Genomic DNA, 17,263 nt, shown 5'->3' on the forward strand with positions numbered 1-17,263 from the left:
AATGTGCATATGTCCGTCCTGCTGCCTTGCAGAGTGAGAGTTAACCCTTGAGGGCTCAGCCAATTGCTAGTTCATCATTTAGTGGTAAGGGAAATAGCCCATCCTCTGACTCCTCCACTTCAACAAAGCTTCACAATCATCATCACTGTGTACCAGTGTTAACTTGTTTGTTTAAAACTTTGTTTGTGTGTGTGAGAGAATTTCCTTGGAACCTAAACCCCTCATTTACATTAATTCGTATGGGGAAATTAGATTCGCTTAACATTTCATTTAGTCACATTTTTTAGGACCATAACTGCAACGTTAAGTGAGGAGTTACTGTACTGAGTGCTTAAAAGAACAGTCAGCTACAGGCACTTCAGTTCTGTGCAAGGCAGTAATGAACTGGTATATCTCAATGGATGACTACTTACATGTACATCTAAGTGGCATTTCATGGCTGAAATGTTCATTCTGCTATCTACATTGTACTTTAGCTTTCTGAAGAGACCAGTCTTTCAAATGAAAGCAATATGCTGCAATCATTTGTTTGAGAGTCTGTAGTCTCATTGCTATGTGAAATGCTGCATAAAACTTGTCCCTAACTGAAAAAAACAGACTGGGAATAGAATTCTAATCCTAGTTCTAATGTCCTCTGTGGCATTTGGTGAAGCATGTGATCTTACACTATCATTAAATGGGAATAACATCTATTTCATATGGGTGTGAGCTAAACTAGAGAAGGCTGTAAACATTTCTGAGCACTAAATGCTAAATACTGTAATGTTGTTGTGCCTCAATCTTGACCAGTAAGAACAGCTTCCAGGGGTGAGAGCATAGTTCAGGTTCCATGTCGATTCAGATCTTGGCATATATGAATCTGCAAACAAGGGGGGCAGTTGAGATGGCTTTTGAATGGAACACCTGTCCACTGGTAAATGTGCTAAAACCAGTCCACCTCATCTCTGAATTAAAGGAAATTTGGGATGGTAGGTCAAAATATAAGAATCCAAAGCATTTCAGACAGTTCTTGTGCTGACTCTACTGAATTTTGGACCAAGTGTTGCAGAATAGTAATCTCCTAAATATTAAGGTTTCAATAAAAACCTTTTTGGATCCTTAAATATAACCGCATTACTGAGTTACTCAGTGATTCTCAGATTGCTTGTTTTGATGAAACACATTGTGATTTCCCTGTTTCTATGTCCTACCTGCCTAGGGCAGAGCTAGACTTGTACTAACAAAGGCCAGATAGAGGTGCTTTTGAAACTAATAAATGATTGCCTAATAACTAGTTTTCATCAAACCAGTTTCTGTGTCAAACTTGTGATCCTCCTCAAATATCTGTTCTCTTATAGGCCTTTGGATTTTGCGGGGTTAAAGAAATGGAATACAAGGGCTTTTGGGGGATGGAGTGGCAGTGAATGAAATGCTTGTAAACAGCACTAAATTGAAAACTACTGATGTCAAACACAGAAAAGTTCCTCCCTCTAAGGGAAATGTCTATGCTAGGGAATATTACCATAACACCCCCCCCCCCCCAATCCCCTCTAGTGTGTGGTTGAGAACACTATATCTGAACCTGGATCCATAAAAGCTAGTAACTCAAAAAAGAAAAGAGTGCTCAGCTTGTTTTTAGATTGCTTTATGAATTTTAGCCTGCATAATGTAACCCCAAAGAAAGGGTCTTCAGACTGGCAGACCACCAACAAAAACTGCCCAGAAACAATGAAAGGAAACACCATATATGGAAGAAAACTGAAGTAGCTTGCTAATGTTACAATTGCTACTCCCAAATAAGGGAATTTTAAGTAAATGCTAATTTGCGGTTTTAACCTTTATAAGCTTGGTAAAAATCTGTAACAGGCAGAGGGGGGCTTAACCCTTACGGGGGAATACGCTACCTCTCTCCCTGCATGCATGCTTGTACTTAAGTAAAAGTGCCTCCGGCCGTCTGATCCAAAAATTCAAAGGTGTGGTCGATTTTTTTTTTTTTTTTCCCACAACAATTTGGGGGCTCGTCCGGGATCCACAGATGACATCCCTGGATCGGAGGACCGCGGGCAGTTACCTCTCAGATGGGCCCAGGGGTTGGAAGGGAAGAGACCTTTTGAAATCTCTAGAGGGGTCTGGAGGAGGACTGATCCGTAGGCTCCGGCTTGGGGTAACTCACAAGCTGGATCTGAACTTTTAACATCAGGCAGGCCAGACGCCTTTTTCTGAGGTTGTTTTGACCCGTGTAATTCCCGGTGTGGTAACGGGTCCCGAGTCGTTTGGTGGTGCCGGCAAGCTCAAGCCTCGGACCCGCACTCCTTTTCGTCCGAGGGAACTGATCGCCTTTTTAGGGGTTTGGGGGTCCCGGAGCCGCCAGGTCGGGAGGGACCAGAGCAGTATTCGCCCTGGTGACTGCCAGGAACGTGCCTGTATGTGTGTGAAGGCCATGCGGCCAGTGTGATTGTTGGTTGTGGGAAGACGCACCGAACCTCCTGCGAAGCGAAAGCTCGTGACCGGGAGTGTCTCGAAAGCAAGCCCCACAACCCTGCTTGAAGAGAGACTGTAGAAGCTTCCCCGACTGGCAGGCCTTGGTAAGTGACTAACCAGTCGAGGTGCATGTACATTCCCTGGCCCGTTACCCTTTTCCCTCTCCACATCCCCATGATCCTGTGACTGCTCTTTGAGCACTGCCTTCACCGAAAGGCCGCAGGGTCCCTTTGTTTTCCCCCGGAGCTATAAGCTCCCTTCCCTTCTTGGAGAGAAGGGAAGCCCCAGGGAAACCACACCGTCAGCTCGGAAGCTGCTGCAGCACCGTTGGCTTGAAGGCTGGTGCTCAGGGCTGAGGAGAGACGTGCGGGGGCCACGGGCTTTTCTGTTAGCCCGCCCCCCCTTACCCGCTCGCCCTGTAGGTTTAGCAGAGGCGGTATCCCGAGCCTCGGAACCTGCTCCCTTGTGTACCTGCCATGGGCAGGTCGGTGGGCCTGGTGGGCCACTGGTGATAGAACCGGGGCAGTCCTAATAAGCGTTCCTTGTGTGATTTGGCTTGAGTGAGAGTAAGAGCTGGGGTGAGAATGGGGTCCGGAGAGTCGAAAGACATTCCGGTCCCACCTAAAGGCACCCCTGCTGCTTATATGTATGTGCATTATGGATCGTCGACGTGTAAATATTTAGAGAGATGGAATTGGTATACTAGGGATGATCTGAAACTGCAGTTTCCCCTGGAGGGAAGTGTCAACCTTGACAGAATTGTGCACCTAAGGGGAGCCCTTCTTGCCAACGCCGTACCTCAGGGACAGTTTGATGCGCATTTTTTGTGGTATGATGAAATGGGAAAATGGCGTCAAGAGTCTCAGGTTAGGGGGCTAAAGGATTCTCAGGAGAAACTTAAACAAAAGCTTAGAGAGACACAGGAAAAATTGAGCCTTACGCATGGCCCTACGGACCAGCCAAGTGCTGGCCCGAAATCATCCCTTTTTCCTGTTCGCCCTATTAGGAAGGCGGCAGCTTCTTGTTTAACCCCATCAGCCCATCTCCCGATGTGATTGATCTGTTCCTGGAGTGCAGACAGTGGCCCACCAAGCCCCAGCCTCGGATGAGGAAGGGGACGACTCAGTAGGTCCCTCAAGGGAGGCCCCTGTCCGCTCTGAACCCCCTTCTTACACATCTACTACTACCCAGTTTCCTTCGACTCCGGGAGGGTCAGGTTCTGAATCGGAAGTTGAGTTCCTCAGGGAACTCAGAATCCATGCAGGTTTCCCCAGTGTTTCAGCAACGACTTGCAGAGTTATCTCAGCATGTCGAAGAGGCGATTGCACAAGCTGCAACTGACTGATTCTACTGACGATCCAGTAAGGCGTCTATCAGATGCCTTTGAATTATTAAAAACCTTTGTGAAATCACCTACCTCACCCCCGGCCTTCCGTACCCGATATAGAACACTTGTAAGGAAGGGTCAGGATAAAACGGGGGACCGATATGAGGAGTTGTCTAACCCTCAGACAAGGAGTTTACTGTTGCCTTTAAGGCAATTACCTGGAGGAGATGGACGGTTGGTAACTGTACATGCTCCTTGGTCACCAGTTGATTTATATAATTTTTTTGACAAATTTCCTAAAATTCGGGAAGATCCAGAGAAATTTCAGGAACAATTAAAAATGGTTGTGCAGTGTTATGATCCGTCCTGGGCTGACATGGATCAGCTCCTGCGAGCCATGTTACCCAGGGAGACACTCAATCGTTTTCTTACCTCTAGCGGTTCACCTATTTGTAATGGCCCTTATGTCTTGGCCCTTTTGTCTGCCCTCCAACTCCCTTCCTCTATTGCTGTAGTAAAATGTTTGGCCCACCGGAAACCCTGCGATGATGTTACGTGAGGAAATGCCCTGGCGGATACTGCCGCCAGGCAAGCAGCCCTTTCCAGGTCTCTGGCTCCCACTGAAATATTCCCCCTTTGTGTACTTCAGCCTCTTACATTGTGCTCACCACCCTCAAAGTGCAGGGGCGGTAGAGTGTAAGAATGGGGAACTTAAGAACAAGCTTGCCAAACTTTGTGCTGAAACTGGCCTTAAGTGGCCAGATGCCCTACCCCTAGCGCTGATGCAAATGAGGAACACCCTGATGCGAAAGCATGGGTTGTCTCCACATGAAATTCTCATGGCCCGACCAATGAGAATGCCAGTCTCCCCACCCTTGCTTCCTAAGCAAGTTAATTTACAGTTAGATGATGATGCTGTTTTAGATTATTGTAGGGCACTAATTCGTCATGTCATATTTATCCATTCTCAGGTTAAAGACGCCCTGCCTGAACCTGCGGATACTGCATGCCACCCGTTGCAGCCAGGAGATTGGGTCTACCTTAAGGTGCACCAGCAGAAATCCTCCTTGGAACCTCGGTGGAAGGGCCTTCACCAGGTGCTGTTGGTTACTCACACGGCGGTCAAGTGCCAGGGATTCCCACGTTGGGTCCACGCCTCTCACTGCAAAAAGGTTACCCCACCTTTGGATCCCACTACGGCACCCTTCGTTCCCGAGATTCAAGACCAATTCACTAAAAGGGACTATAATCTAGTAGACTCCAGAAAGTCAGATTTTTACAATCATAGTGAGAAGTTTATCACCTGACCAGGGATGGGAGCCTGGCTAGCTCAGTTGGCAGAGCATCAGACTTTTAATCTGAGAGTCCAGGGTTCATGTCCCTGGTCAGGTGATAAACTTCTCACTATGATTGTAAAAATCTGACTTTCTGGAGTCTTCTTTGGTGTTACTCTTTTTTTTTTTTTATAATCTAGTAGACAACCCTATCACACCTGAGCCCCAAGAAAAGGAGCCAAGATATAACCTCAGGAAAAGACTCTAAAGGAAAACTAGGAAAAGACTTATTACCAATCTGTTAAAAGACTTAGGCCTTGTCTACACTACAAGACTATTTCGAATCAACTTAGTTCGAATTTGTGGATTCGACCTTATGAAGTCGAATTTGTGTATCCATACTAAATACACTAATTCGAATTTCTGAGTCCACATTCACGGAGCCAGCGTCGACTTTGGAAGCGGTGCACTGTGGGAAGCTATCCCACAGTTCCCGCAGTCCCCGCTGCCCATTGGAATGCTGGGTAGAGCTCACAATGCCTGCTGGGGGAAAAATGTGTCGAGGGTGGTTTTGGGTAACTGTCATCATTCAACCGTCACTCACAAACGCCCTCCCTCCCTGAAAGCGCCGGCGGGAAATCTGTTCGCGCACTTTTCTGGTCAGTGACAGCGCGGACGCCACAGCACTGCGAGCATGGAGCCCGCTGCGATCATCGCTGCACTTATGGCCGTTGTCAACTCCTCGCACCTTATCGTCCACCTCTGCAACAGTCAGCTGCTGAGAAATCGGGCGAGGAGGCTCCGGCAGCACGGTGAGGAGAGTGGCGCAGACCTCTCAGAAAGCAGGGTACGCCGGGCAGTGGAGATCATGGTGGCAATGGGTCACGTTCATGGTGTGGAACGGAGATTCTGGGCCCGGGAAACAAGCACGGACTGGTGGGACCGCATAGTGCTGCAGGTCTGGGATGACACAGAGTGGCTGCGAAACTTCAGGATGCGTAAGGGCACTTTCCTTGAACTGTGTGACTTGCTGTCCCCTGCCCTGAAGCGCCAGGACACCCGGATGCGAGCAGCCCTGAGTGTGCAGAAGCGAGTGGCCATAGCCCTCTGGAAACTTGCCACGCCAGACAGCTACCGGTCAGTAGCGAACCACTTTGGCGTGGGCAAATCTACCGTGGGGGTTGCTGTGATGCAAGTAGCCCACGCAATCGTTGAGCAACTGCTCTCAAAGGTGGTGACCCTGGGAAACGTCCAGGTTGTCATAGACGGCTTCGCCGCGATGGGATTCCCAAACTGCGGTGGGGCTATAGATGGGACTCACATCCCTATCCTGGCACCGGCCCACCAGGCCAGCGATTACATTAACCGAAAGGGCTACTTTTCCATGGTGCTGCAAGGACTGGTGGACCATAGGGGACGTTTTACCAACATCAACGTCGGGTGGGCGGGCAAGGTTCATGACGCGCATGTGTTCAGGAGCTCTGGTCTCTTTAGACTCCTCCAGGCAGGTACTTTCTTCCCGGACCACAAAATAACGGTTGGGGATGTGCAGATGCCTACAGTGATCCTCGGGGACCCAGCCTACCCGCTAATGCCCTGGCTAATGAAGCCCTATACAGGCGCCCTGGACAGAGAGAAGGAACTCTTCAGCTACCGGCTGAGCAAGTGCAGAATGGTGGTGGAGTGTGCTTTCGGACGTCTCAAGGGGAGATGGCGGAGCTTACTCACTCGCTCGGACATCAGCGAAAAGAATATCCCCGTAGTTATTGCTGCATGCTGTGTGCTGCACAATCTGTGTGAGAGCAAGGGCGAGGCCTTTTTGTCCGGATGGGAGGTTGAGGCAAATCGCCTGGCTGCAGTTTATGCTCAGCCAGACACCCGTGCCGAGAGAATATCCCAGCGGGAAGCGCTCTGTATCCGGGAGGCTTTGAAAGCAAGTTTCCTCGGAGATCAGGGTAACCTATGACTCTCCACTTGCTTTCAAGAGAAACTGACCCTGGGCCTGTGTCAGTTTGTGTCGATTTGGATCTGCGGCTACATGCCGCGTTCTCCAAGTTTCCCCCACTTCCAAAGCATGTTTTTAAGCAAATTAATTGTTACACTCATTATTAATAAATCTTTCTTTTACTTTGCATTTCTGTTCTGGTGTTGAGACATGGACGCATACTGTGCTGGGCACGGTGTGCACTGACGTACAGACCGCTTCCTCCATAGAGGACTGACATCCTCCTGCTCCTACATAGGTCCCTGGGTTGGGGGACGGATGACAGTGGTTCTGCATGAAGGGGAGGGTTTGCAGGAAGGGGCGAGTGGTGCCTTCTTTGCATAGGGGTTTGGATGACGGCAGTGGGCTGCGGGTTTCTGCGTGGGAAGGGGTGATGGGTGTGGGAGAAGGGTGACTATCTGTCCGTGGATGAGGGCTCTTGTTGGGCTCAGGGCAGCGGATAGGCTCGTGGATCCGTTGCAAGTGCATCGTAAGGGCAGCCTGCCTTCACAGTAATGGCGTGGCAGGCGCTAGGACCCTGGACAAGCATACACATTACGAAATGATCAGGGGCAGCATACACAACACAGAATGACCCTGGTGCCTACTGACTGCAGTGTGTGTGTGCCCCGCAGTTGATCCTTTCCCAAGTCTGTACCCTGGTACTGTAGGCTATACCGTGCAAGTATGAAACCCCTGTCCACCCCATACACCGAAAAATCCTCTGACAGGAAAGACATGACGGAAACAGTGATTAACAGCAAACATCTTTTATTAATCTAATAAACAGTGGGGGGATGAACCTTGGATTTGGGACTGGCTGAGCCTATAAGGGAAGCACTTCTACAAATTTCTAACGTGAGAAGTGCGGGGTACATGGCCGCTCTGCTCTGGTTCAGTGACAGTTCTCACGGCCTCTACCACCCCTCCGTCTTGTACTTTTGGGTGAGGGGGGGCCAGGACTTCTTGGCTGGGGAGGGCGATTGCAGAGACACTGCAGGGGGGCCCTGTCCTCCAGCCTGCGGTCCTGCAGGACATCAACAAGGCGACGAAGCGTGTCCGTTTGTTCCTTCATGAGACCAAGCAGCGTTTGGGTGGTCTGCTGGTCTTCCTGCCACCACCTATCCTCACGTTCCATGAGTGTGCGATGCTGCTCACATAGGGTCTCCCTCCAGTGTTTCTGCTCTGCAGCCTCTGCTCGGGAGCAGGCCATCAGTTCAGCGAACATGTCGTCCCTAGTCTTCTTTCGCCGTCTAATCATTGCCAGTCTCTGCGAGGGGGATGCCAGGGCAGTCCGGGAAGGATCCGAAGCTGTGTGATGGGGAAAGTTAGTGATTTCCTTGTACAGATACATTTTGGCGAACAGTGAACACCGTCTAGTCAATTTCTATGAAGAAGACCGTACCGGACAACAAGTGTCACGTGGTCTCCAGAGAAGCACAACATTTTGGCCTACGCTCTGATTGGCTGCGCCATTGCACAGGAGAGCGGAGAAGTCGGGAGAGATAGCAGAATCCCTCTAGCAGAGAGTCCTGGTAAGCCTTACAGTACATTATGCTTATCAGTTAACGGATAGCTGTGCCGTCGTGCTAAAGGCAATCTGGAAATCAGATACTATGACCCTTTTGCAGCCACTCCCGACACTGCAGGGGAAAGATCAATGTATGCTTTTCCTGTGTGGCCTACAGCACGTGGCTGCTAAGCGCGGGGCTTTGTTATGCAAACTATAAGTAAACCATTAAGAACAGTAACTATTCGCTAATTGCCCTAATTAGATGCAGCACTTCAGTAACGAGATTACCCTGAGGCGTGTCTCTCGAGTGCAGAAAGAAAGGATGTTAAGGGAAGCACTTCACCGACCGGACCCTACGCGGCCATGCTGGTAGAGGCGATGGTTCCCCTGTATCTGAGGATGTCGTGGCGTGGAAGAGTGAGCTTCACCGGAGGACCAAATAAGGCACCTCTTCCTCGAAACCTCCTGCGGAGGGTATTTGAGGAACTGTTTGAAGCATTTGTGGAATTGTCCATGGAGGACTATTGTTCCATCCCAATCTGTGTAGACCTACTGTTCGTTTAGTTTCCCTTTAAAAACTTTTAGATATAGTATTTATAGATAGAATTTATATTTTTGGTATACATGTTTTCGAGCAAATAAATATTTTCTTGTTTATACGACTTACCGCCTGATCCTTCCCCTGACTCTGAGTCCGGGTTCACGGCCGGTGAGGGTTGGTAGGGGATCTCTGTGAGGGTGATGAAGAGATCCTGGCTGTCAGGGAAAGCGGCATTGTGTTCGCTGTCGCCTGCGCCTTCCTCCACGGACCCTTCGTCGTCTTGCCCATCGGCGAACATCGAGTAGGAACTGTCCTGGCTCACTATGCCATCCACTGAGTCCACGGTCACTGGTGGGACAGTGGTGGCAGACCCACCGAGAATGGCATGCAGTGCCTCGTAGAAGCGGCATGTCTGGGGCTGTGCTCCGGAGCGTCCGTTTGCCGCTCTGACTTTTTGATAGCCTTGCCTCAGGTCCTTGACTTTCACGCGGCACTGCATCGCATCCCGGCTGTATCCTTTCTGTGTCATGGCTTGGGAGACCTTCTCGAAGGTCTTTGCATTACGCTTGTTGGAGCGCAGCTCCGACAGCACAGACTCCTCGCCCCACACAGCGATCAGATTCCTGGACTTCCCGGTCTGTCCATGCTGGGGATCTCTTTCTATTCTTGCATTGGGCTGACTCCTCTGCTGGAGAGCTCTGCATCGTTGCAGGTGCCGCGGAGCTCGCCCCGATGTCAAAGCAAGAAATGAGATTCTAACTGTCCAGACAGGAAAAGGATTTCAAATTTTCCCGGGTCATTTCCTGTGTGGCTGCTCAGAACATCCAAGCTCGGACTGCTGTCCAGAGCGTCAACAGAGTGGTGCAGTGTGGGATAGCTCCTGGAGCTACTAAGTTCGATTTGCATCCACACCTAGCCTAATTCGAGCTAGCAAGTGCGAATTTAGCGTTACTCCACCTGTCGGGGTGGAGTACCAAATTCGAACTAAGGAGCCCCCTAGTTCGAATTAAATGGCTTCCTGGTGTGGACGGTTGAGCGATTAGTTCGAATTAACGCTGCTAAATTCGATTTAAGATCCTAGTGTAGACCAGGCCTTTATTGCAATAGCTGATCCAAGAGCAAAAATCAAAGAATCAGCCATGGTGCAAAAGTGGCTTATACCGTCCCTTTGGTTTATTTGTGTAACCATGTTTCTTTTGTTGCTTTTAAATTTTCATGATACCCTTATGTTTTTCTGGATGCTGGGGAAAGCTAGTACTCCCGTTACCCCGATCCCTATAACCTCTTTAAGTCCCCCCCCCCCGCCTACAAAAGACCAAACCAACCTTGTGCAAAACAAAACCAACCCCACCCACAAAGCCATGCCCAGCCCCAGTAAAGAAAAGGATAGCGCGATCGGCTGAGATAAAGAAGGGGACTAAGCCTTTGACCATTAATGATATAAAGAATTGGCCCTGGTATAAAAGACGCAATATAGTCCACTGGCAGGGGGGAACATGTGGGACATAGTCTTGGGAATGTGGTACCGAATGGCTGGCGGGATTTATCCCACAGGCTGCGAATTGTAAAAGGGACCAAGTACCATACCCATGTCAAACTATCCCTGAATTGTTGTCAGAACCTAAACCTTCTCTTCCAGCAGCCCCAACCAGGAAAATTGTTCCTACACTCCATCCCCGTCCCCACCGAGAAAAGGAAATGACCTTTGACAATTTTACATGGCCTAGGCCCTCTTTTATTAGCAATTTATTTTCTTATTGTTCAACCAAATTATTTTTTTTTCGCTCAAGGCCACCTCTACCAACGGGTAGTGGAGTGGGAATCTTTGGGAACTGTACATATCCATTTTAGTAACATTTCTGTTTATTATAATACCAAACCCACAAAAACTGTTGTCTCTTATGCAACAGTGGGGAAAGGATACAGATGCAATGTTATTTCCTGGCCTGTGTCAAACCCTTGATGCCCAGGGTGCCTTTTGTTTCCTAATCACCCAGGTGACGGTGGACGCTGTAACCACCCATAGACAATGTTCCACACAGACCAGATTTTCGTGCCAGGAAACTTTCCCCCTTACTGAAAATATTACATGTACTTTTATCCAGTTTACCCCCACACATACTATTAACGAGACCATATCCAAGCAGGGTGTCCACATCCACCCCCAGCAGTTGTGGTACGAAACCTTAGACACTACTGACCCCGGGGGATTTAAATGGACTATACTTAATACTACATTAGGGACTATTAGGTTTATATTGCCTTTAACTCATTTTCAAATTGCCGCCATTTATCCTAATTGTTCCCGGGGGGCAGCCCAGGGCCGCCCAGAGGGGGGGGCAAAGGGGGCAATTTGCCCTGGGCTCCGCAGGGGCCCCCAAGAGAAGAGCGGAGGCTCCCGCCTCCGCCCCTCTCCTGGACCCTCAGCGCATCAAGCGCCGAGTCTCCGCCAGGGCCCCTGAGCCCCGCCCCGCTCAGAGCCGTGTGGTCAGGGGGCGGGGCTGGGAGCTCCAACGGGGCCTGAGCCCCGCCCCACTCAGAGCGGTGTGGGGAGGGGGCGGGGCTGTGAGCTCCGGGCGGGGCTGCGAGCTCCGGGCTGAGCTCCCAGCCCCGCCCCCTCACCACGCGGCTCTGAGCGGGATGGAGCTTTGGCCCCGCCGGAGACGCGCTCAGGTAAGAGGCTGGGGCTGGGGCCGGGGCGGGGGGGGAAGCGGGACCCGCCCCCGCCGCCACCGAAGCACAGCCCGGTCTTTGGCGGCAGGGGGCCCCTTCTGTTCCGGGACCCACCGCCGAAGTGACCTGAAGGCCCGCGGCGGGGACCCCCCCCCCGCCACCGAATTACCGCCGAAGACCGGGCTGCACTTCGGCGGCGGGTCCCGCTTCGGCGGTAATTCGGCGGCGGGGGGGCCCCCGCCGCGGGTCTTCGGGGCACTTTGGTGGCGGGCCCCCGGAATCCTCTGGGCGGCCCTGGGGCAGCCATCCAATTATTGTTACAACGCGTTTGGATTCGTAAGTTTAGAAAAAGGAGGGATCTTACTAACACATTATGGAAAGGGGCAAATAGTGTTGCCTCCGCTTGGAGTGTTTATAAGACCCATCAACATGAAAGCAGATTGGGACAATTGGAACAAGCGGCGGGGCTTATTTCCGGGGCACAGATCACTGGGGTCAGGGCTGGGGTTGGAGAACTGCATTTAATCTCCTCCCTTAGTGTTATTACTCACGACATGTTAAGCCAAATGATCTGGAGCGTCTCTGAAGCTGGGAAGGCATCGCAGTGGGACCACGCGTGTGCGGAGGTGCAAGGGTTCCTTAGTGCCCAATTAAGTTCCATTCAAGAAGACCTCAAGCACCCAACTTGGCCCACTGCCCTTACAGATACTTCAGGCGTGCCGCCTGGTTTATGGCTTTGGAGACACACTTGGAGGTTCTCTCTGTCAGCGTTTCCATCAAGAAGGAACTGAGGGTGGGGGCAGCTTCCAAGTTTACACAGATCCCTGTGTGGGCAGTCAGGCCATGCTCCTGTCTCAGGAATTCACTCCAGCTTGGGATCCTTGCTGCCCTGCTGTTGTCCTCCCCATGAGGTGATCAACTGAGGTCTGTGTGGTGACAGAACTGGTTTGTAACAGGCTTGTCTTTCACATTCTCTTCTCAGGCTTGCTGGCAGACTTGTCTGAGGATCTGACAGAGGCGAAGCACAGGGACTACCCAGAAGAACACAGGCAAATCAGAATCGCTCCTCTCCTGCAGCAATGGGTTGGCTGGAAGCATCAAACTGGCAGCTTCACGTTTCCTTGATCTTGCTACTCTCCATGCACACAAAGGGTAAGGAGAAAAAAGTGTTCCGCAATGTAATTCTGACAGGGTGGTGAGCTGAAAGATAACCGCTAACTGTTCAATTTTATTATGAAAGGAAAAGTTCAGTGTGGAGAATCGCAGCTTAAGAATCTCCAAACCACAGTGCAGTCGGGGAAAGTACAGCATTTTAGCTGTCAGTATGGCGCTCCTGCAGCGCACCCCAAAGGATCCTCTTGCGCACCCCACTTTGGAGACCACTGTATTAAACAGTTCAACTTCCTGTGACTCATCCTTTAGTATTGGACATGTGGTTTGTTTTGGGGGATTTTTTGTTTGGGGGTGGTGTTGGTTTTTTTGGTGCTTTAGGGAATCTTACTCTGGCTCCCTAATAGGGCATGATACAGTTAAACCAAATAGCCAGAAGAAACAGTAGAAGTACCTTTGTATAGTTAGTTTGCTCTCAAAGATTGAATGTGTGGTAGGAAGGTAGTAATCAGTAGGAGAAAATTAGCTTCATGAGTCTGCTCTGTGCACTGAGCCCTAATAAAACTTCAGATCCCAACACCCTGAACAGCTTAAGGTCCCACCTTCCCTGTTGACAACTATCTTGGAATATGGTTCTTAACTTAGTGGTTTGGACCCATCTCTCAACTAACACATTTCTTTGGTTTTAGGTGCCTTGGTTGAACCAGTTGTTGATCCACATGTAACAGCCGTTTGGGGGAAGAATGTCACCCTGAAATGCATAATTGAAATAAATGGAACAATAACACAAATCTCATGGGAGAAGATGCATGGTAAAAGTAAACAGACCATTGCTGTTCATCATCCTAAATATGGGTTTACTGCTCAAGGAGACTACCAAGGAAGAGTGTCACTTAAGAACCACTCACTTACTGATGCAACTATCACCCTAAACAATATAAGCTTCTTTGATTCAGGAGAATATATATGCAAAGCAGTTACATTCCCACTAGGAAATGCTCAGTCATCAACAACCGTAACTGTATTAGGTATGTTTGCTTTTTAATTTTATATTTAATTTTTTTATCCCCAAAAGCCCCCACAAAAAGCTAAATAAACTTCATAGGACTTGGCTACATGGAGACATCGTGTGTGGCAAGCTGGGGTCTGAATCTACAGCACAGTATCTTGCCACATAATGATTGGCCGTGTTTACCTTCCTGCTGTGTACTGAAAGTTCAGTAGTGGGGTTTGACAGATGTTTCAAATATTGTTAGTGGGCTCCAGCTTTGTAAGGAAGTGATCGAGATTCTTAATGCTGTGACTTACAGAAGTATACAACTTATTCTTCTGTCTCAAGTTTACTTTAACAATCCTCTTGGCTGACTTGGAAGACAACACAGAGTAGGTATTAGTTGGTTTATGACTTTTTTTTGGTCATCATAGCCACATCCACGAGAAGACTACAAGCCTTTTGATTGAAAGTCATTCTTAGTGATTTGGGGAGGACTTACATTTTTTTAATCAGAAGATCCAGGCACTCTGTCAAATAATCCAAAAGCTGAGAATAGTGTGTGCATTTTTTTTTAAAGTAGGTAATATGGTTGGGCCTTAAGTGCAAGAAGGAGAAAATAAACATTGAGTGATGGAATTAATATACTGGGCAATGCTTACGGAGAGAGCTTGTTTGCTGGGTGACAATAGGCTGAGATGAAATTGTTGCTATTTCAAATGTTTGACAAATATGTGCTAAAATAGTGCAGTTAATTAAAAATAAATGTTCACATTCTTGTATGTTTAAAATAAACTGCACGTGAATGGGAGAAATTTCAAGCATTTAATCCTAGCTTCAATTTTGATACTTTTCTCGAGGAAACCTCTGCCTCCAAAGTGTTTTGTCTACTTGAAATGTTAGTTGCCTCACTTGATCTGGATTTTACCAAATCATTGAGTTTTGACTTGAGCTGTTTAGTCCTGTTAAGAAAAAAGATGTCACAAATTTAGTAGTGTTCAATGTATCAGAAAGCGTAAAGCTGTAAAACCTGTAAGGGATTTTAGAAAATAAGTGATAAATATAAAAGGAATGCTTTTGTCTTGTAGAAAAGATATATATGGCCTTTATTTGATCTCAGTGAACAATACATTCCATGTCTCAGCGGGGTAGCCGTGTTAGTCTGGATCTGTAAAAGCAGCAAAGAATCCTGAGGCACCTTATAGACTAACAGACGTATTGGAGCATGAGCTTTCATGGGTGAATACCCACTTCGTCAGATGCATGTAGTGGAAATTTCCAGGGGCAGGTATATATATGCAAGCAAGAAGCAGGCTAGAGATAACTGGGTTAGTTCGATCAGGGAGGGTGAGGCCCTCTTCTAGCAGTTGAGGTGTGAACACCAAGGGAGGAGAAACTGCTTTTGTACTTGGCAAGCCATTCAGTCTTTGTTTAATACTGAGCTGATGGTGTCAAATTTGCAGATGAACTGGACCTCAGCCGTTTCTTTTTGAAGTCTGGTCCTGAAGTTTTTTTGCTGCAGGATGGCTACTTTTAAATCTGCTATTGTGTGTCCAGGGAGGTTGAAGTGCTCTCCTACAGGTTTTTGTATATTGCCATTCCTAATGTCTGATTTGTGTCCATTTATCCTTTTCCGTACGGACTATCCAGTTTGGCCGATGTACATAGCAGAGGGGCATTGCTGGCATATGATGGCATATATTACATTGGTGGATGTTCAGGTGAATGAACCGGTGATGGTGTGGCTGATCTGGTTAGGTCCTGTGATGGTGTTGCTGGTGTAGATATGTGGGCAGAGTTGGCATTGAGGTTTGTTGCATGGATTGGTACACCATCATATGCCAGCAATGCAGGTCCTTCCCACAAATAAGCCAACCTACTCTGGTACGAGGCTTGAACTTGGTCCTTAACAGCTTCATGGAACCTTCATTTGTGCCTCTAGCTACAATAGTTGTTTTCTATTCCCTTTACCTATTAAAATGGCATCACTTCTGCACCTGGGCCCGATCGTTAGGGGCATTAATATTGGAGCCCCTTTACAGTATTAAGGAAAAAGTTTCATTACAGCCTCATCTCAAACTTCTACCTAAACCATTCTTCCATTTCTGCACTAACCAGGCCATATACCTTCCTCTGTATGTGTGGTTCCCCCTCCCCCATCCATTTCCCATCCAGACCTGTCCAGGGCAGAATCTGCATTCCATACTCTGAATGTCAGAAGGGTGTTAGCTTTGTATCTGGACAGAGCCAGACCATTTAGAAACTCTGTTTCTTTTGTGGCTCGATCAGAAAAATATACACTTTCCACCCAAAGACTTCAAAATGCGTTTCTGGGGCTATTCTGAGTTGTTTGAAAAGCGTGCGAGTCACTGAAATTTGCAAAGTTGCAACTTGGTCACCAGTTCAGTTTTTCCAAACAATATGTCTTGGTATAGGCTTGCAGGTCAGATACTGCTATTGCCAGTGCTGTTTTGTCAGCAGTCTTAAATCTGACTCCAAAGCTGCTCCCTCCTGGATGCTGGTTGTCAGTTGCTTGAAGTGGAGCACCCATCAGGACACTACTTGAGAAAGGAAAGGTGGTTTAATTTTACAGGAACTGACGTTCTTAGACGTCTTGATAGTTGCTCTACTGTTTGCCCTTTCCCTCCTCTTTTGGTGACAGCGAAGGAACTGAGGGCTATTTGCCTGTATGGCTTCCCGTATTCTTGAGACAGGACATGAGGTGGTCTGGAGCCACCTGCGTGTGCTGAACATGCACTGTTACCAAAAATGTCAAAGATGAACCTGAAGTGGAGTGCATGTAGGGGGATGCACCTTGAAGAACTCGAGTTACTATACAAAGTCACTAACCTCTCAATCTACAAGTGGCATTATTTAAACAGTACATTAAGTAAGAATTCTACGTTTGGTCAAGAATTGGTGGATGACTAACTGTATTCCATGGGTGGATGCATAATTGAACCTTATTTATAAATAAAATGTAAAATTGACTTTAACTTAAATACTAACTACTGTAAGAATTATTTTCTTTTAAATATAAACTGCAGTAGAGATGCTCTGGACACCTGAGTTCACAAAATGTTGGGCAGTTGGATATTCCCTGTTAGTACCTTGCAGCATGTGAGTGAAATCAATCTCTTATTTGTAACTGGCTTGACATTCATAAGTAGACTAAATTTCCTTGCACTTAAAAGTTTGATTTTTCTCAGAGGCTTTCCTTAATGTATAAGAGTTCAACCTCCTGGACGTCATTGATTCTTGGGCATCTCTCAGGTCTTTCCTGATGTTGAGTTTTTGCATGTTGATTATCTTGATAGCTATATTTAAAAAAAAAAAAAAGAGAAAAATGAAGAGAAGTGAAAAGAATGTTTTATGGCCAAAGCATAATGC

This window comes from Mauremys mutica, unplaced genomic scaffold, assembly GCF_020497125.1.
Source record: "Mauremys mutica isolate MM-2020 ecotype Southern unplaced genomic scaffold, ASM2049712v1 Super-Scaffold_100113, whole genome shotgun sequence".
Classification (NCBI taxonomy): domain Eukaryota; kingdom Metazoa; phylum Chordata; order Testudines; family Geoemydidae; genus Mauremys; species Mauremys mutica.